This window comes from Hyla sarda, chromosome 2 (genome assembly GCF_029499605.1).
Source record: "Hyla sarda isolate aHylSar1 chromosome 2, aHylSar1.hap1, whole genome shotgun sequence".
NCBI lineage: Eukaryota > Metazoa > Chordata > Amphibia > Anura > Hylidae > Hyla > Hyla sarda.
The window spans coordinates 481208004-481212460 of record NC_079190.1 but is presented as its reverse complement, the minus strand read 5'-3'; the positions used below and the strand labels follow the sequence as shown (position 1 = coordinate 481212460).

At 45.0% G+C, this 4457-nt stretch overlaps 1 pseudogene; it reads left to right on the top strand.

Moving 5' to 3' along the window:
- The first annotated feature begins 561 nt into the window (after positions 1-561).
- On the top strand, positions 562-634 carry LOC130360024 (U2 spliceosomal RNA; annotated as a pseudogene).
- The last annotated feature ends 3823 nt before the right edge of the window (positions 635-4457 follow it).

Sequence of the window (4457 nt, the reverse complement as noted above, 5' to 3'; positions counted from 1 at the left end):
GGGTGTGATGTAATGAGGGGGCGAAGCTAAGACGGCACAAGCTCCCGGCGCCGACTCCAGCATTCGGAACAGTTTGTTCCAAACGCTGAGCAGCAGAGTACCCCTTTAAGTTGAATGTCAGGAATATGGTGGTAATGAATATTTTGTATCTTTGCTATGTTCATCCTTTATGTACATTGTTACATGAGTGATAACATTCCTCTTATTTCAGTCTGTACACTCGTGTATATGATGTACATCATCATTTTAAGACTTGCCTCAGTTGCTAAACTGATTTTTTTCCATATAAACGTAATACAAAATGAATACACAGTACAATATAGACTAGAAAGCTTATTAATGGATAAATGTAAGGTTACGCACTTGGGCCATAAAAACAAAATGTACAAATATGGCAAAACTTCTGGCAAAAAGGACTTGGGGAACTGGTGGACAGTAAGATCAACTATAGTGATCAGTGCCAGGCAGCGGCTGCCAAGGCTAACAAAGTCATGGGGTGTTTCAAAAGAGGCATAGAGGCCTGTGAGAGGAACATAGTTTTGCCTCTGCTACTCTTCTTCCTTCGCTTCTCGGCCTTTTGGCTAAGATCAAGTGTAGTATCTTTCCTGTTAGTTGGTGGTGTGGAAGACCACCAAGGCAGGATGGGGAACCACACAGTGGGGCAGGTGAACGAGAGATGGCTGTGGAGCAGTGGCAGTCATCCCTTATGAGACCTGTTCCTTTTTCTTTCGCTCTTCTGGGCACTCACCTTTAGTATCCCGGCCTTCAGGCTAGGATCGGAGAATTTTATAGATCCGGTCTGATGTCTGGGCAGTACCACACTGCGCACATCCACTTATTTATTTATGTCACTGTGTCCACGTTTTGTGTTCTTTTGTGTGTCGTTAGGATTGGTCAGGGTGCGGTAGCCCTGGTGACAACTTGGTTTTGCCCAATTGTTCACCAGGAGAACTTTCGGTCCCTGAGTAGCTTTGGCCAAAGGGGACAGGTACCTGGAGCCTTGCAGGTGCCCTTTGGCCCGGAGGTGAAGGGTTTGGTTTATTGGGGGGGCTTCTCTCCTTTCGGAGAAGGGCTTGCGATAGACCGCATCCTTGTGCTTTTTGTGTGAACGCTTTCACTTTTTCCTTGCACTTGGGGGACTTGAGAGCACGTACCTTGGCTCTTAAATAAAATTAAAATAGTTTTGCCTCTGTATAAATTACTAGTCAGACCACATATGGAGTATTGTGTCCAATTTTGGACACCTGTATATAAGAAGGACATGGCTGAACTGGAGAGGGTGCAGAGGAGGGTGACAAAGATAATTGATGGTATTGGGAGGATTACAGGACCAAGACAGGTTATCAAGCTTGGGGTTATTTAGTCTGGAGAAAAGACGTCTTAGGGACGATCTGATCACAATATATAGGAAGTGACAGTACAGAGATCTTTCTAGTGATATTTTTATACCTAGGCCGGTAACCATGACAAGAGGGCATCCTCTACGTCTAGAGGAAAGAAGGTTTCACCATCATCACAGACAGAGATTCTTTACTGTAAGAGCAGTGAGACTATAGAACTCTCTGTCTGATGATATTGTGATGTCTGAATCAATAAACAAGTTCAAGGGGGGCCTGGATGTTTTTCTGGAAAAATATAATATTACAGGTTATGGATTATAGATCTATAGTGACAGAACATTGATCCAGGGATTTATTCTGATGCCATATTGGAGACGGAAAGGAATTTTCCTCTGTCATGGGGCAATTGGCATCAGCCTCATGGGGGGTTTTACTTTCCCCTTGATGGGTTCTGAGACTTTTTTCTAACCTTATAAACCATGTGGTCTCAAAGCCCTGGTTCTCCAGCCAGAGACAGACATAAAATACTCAGACCACCAAAGCAACATTTGTCATGGTAGCCGGCAGAATTCGGCAAACGGGAATTCAGAAGTGTGAATGGGAGTGAGGAATCCCATAGAAGTTTATGGGCTTTAATTTGAGGCAGAATTCCGCAAGTGGAAATTCTGCCATGGGAATAGACCCTAAGGCTATGTTCATACAGGGAAATGTCCGCCTGGAGAATTTCCAAGCAGACTTTCCGTAAACAGCAGGTGCTGTCAGAAAATGGTGGCACTAGGACTGTTTGGCAATGCGCCGTCTCCATAGATGGTGAAGCATTTCTAAGCGGATTCCACAAAAAGCATAAACATGTTAATTATTTCTGCAGACGCCGGAATTGGAATTTCTGCGGCAGATGTTTCTGCTGCAGAAATCCCAATTCCGGTGCCCTCAAAAGGAATAGACCTATTTAGTCTTTTGGCAGATTTCGCCCTGAAGTGCATTGACATCGCATTTCCAAGGGGTCCCAGCACCCGCCAGATCATTGTTTTCTGTGCAGACATTCCACACAAATTACGCTGTGTGAACATGGCCTTAGTCTTCTATGCCTTTGTGTCTCACAAATAAAATATTTACGGTCGTGAAACAGACCAGAGATAGTCACAGGTGTAGAATACCATAAGTTTGGTTTATGATATGTTGGAATATCTTTTTTAACCCCTTAAGGACGCAGCCCTTTTTTCACCTTAAGGACTGAGCCCTTTTTCGCAATTCTGACCACCGTCACTTTACGCATTAATAACGCGAAAACGCTTTTACCGAATATTCTGATTCTGAGATTCTTTTTTCGTGACATATTCTGCTTTATTTTGGTGGTAAATTTTCGTCGTTACCTGCATTCTTTTTTGGTGAAAAATCACCAAATTTCATGAAAATTAGCATTTTTCTAACTTTGAAGCTCTCTACTTGTAAGGAAAATGGATATTCCAAATACATTTTATTTTTATTCACAAATACAATATGTCCACTTTATGTTGGCATCATAAAATGGACATATTTTTACTTTTTGAAAAAATTAGAGGACTTCAAAGTAGAGCAGCAATTTTCATGAAAATTGCAAAATCTGAAGGGACAAATGTTACAGAACTACAACTCTCAGCATGCCTGGGCAGTCTAGGCATGCTGAGAGTTGTAGTTTAGAAACATCTGGAGGGCTACCGTTTGGGCACCACTGTAACAGTGGTCTCCAAACTGTGACCCTCCAGATGTTGCAAAACTACAACTCCCAGCATGCCGGACAGGGCATGCTGGGAGTTGCAGCTTGGCACTCACTAGGAAGGGCAGCAGTAAATGTTGCTTACTGCCCCCTTTCTTCCCCCCCCCCCCTCCACCCCCCACCTTCACTTTCCTACCTGCTCCGTGATCTCCGCTGTCTCCAGCGACGATCGGCGGTCCCCGCGGCATCTTGTCCTCAGGTACCGACCTCGATCTTTTCCCCCCGTTCTGTCCAACAACCCACTGTCCTGCGCTGCCATTGGTCAGAATCAGTTCTGACCAATGAGAGGGGATAGGAGGAGATTGCAGCACTGCAACCTTGCTCCAATCCCTCAGGATGATCGGGGCTGTCACTGACAGCTCCGATCATCCCTATTTTCCGGGTGATCGGGTCACCAGAGACCTGATTAGCTCGGAATAGCAGAAAATCGCATGTCTGAATTGACAAACGATTTTCTGCGATCGCCGACATGGGCGATGTGCCGGGAGGCCTGCTGAATGATTCCTAATAACTCTAATGTGTTTCCAGGATTCGCTGATCTCTACACTTCCTAATCCTTCTAGACATGTAATACTGAAGCCCAGTGTTTCCCAACCAGGGTGCCTCCAACTATTGCAAAACTAAAACTCCCAACATACCCGGACAACCGAAGGCAAAAGTCCATAATTGTTCAAGTAAGCAAATTTGGCAACAATCACTTCAGGACAAAAAGCCTCACCAAAAGTTGAAAATCCATTGATGCACCCAATTTGTGCCTTTTTTTTATTTATTTTTTTTACAATGCAAAAGACGAGTAAAATGCTTAATTAATCCCCCCCCCCCTTGTGCTTAAAGGGGTACTCCACCCCTAGACATCTTATCCCCTATCCAAAGGAGAGGGGATAAGATGTCTGATCGCGGGGGTCCCGCCACTGGGGATCCCCGCAATATAGCATGCAGCACCCACCTGTTTCTGCTCCGAAAGCGCTGGAGGGTCTGGGTCCCGACCACCGGAACGGAAGTCCGTGACGTCACGACTCCGCCCCCGTGTGACGTCACGCCCCGTCCCCTCAATGCAAGTCTATGGGAGGGGGTGCGACGGCCGTCAAGCCCCCTCCCATAGACTTGCATTGAGGGGACGGGGCGTGACGTCACACAGGGGCGGAGTCGTGGCGTCACGGACTTCCGTTCCGGTGGTCGGGACCCAGACCTTCCAGCGCTTCCGGAGCAGAAACAGGTGGATAACTTTTTTTTTAAATCAACTGATTTATTTATTTAAAAATGATTTATTTATTTAAAATCAACTGATTTATTTATTTGTTTATTTGTGTTGTTTTTTTCTAGCCTTTTCTGTGTTAGATTTCTTTATAGAAACATTTCCA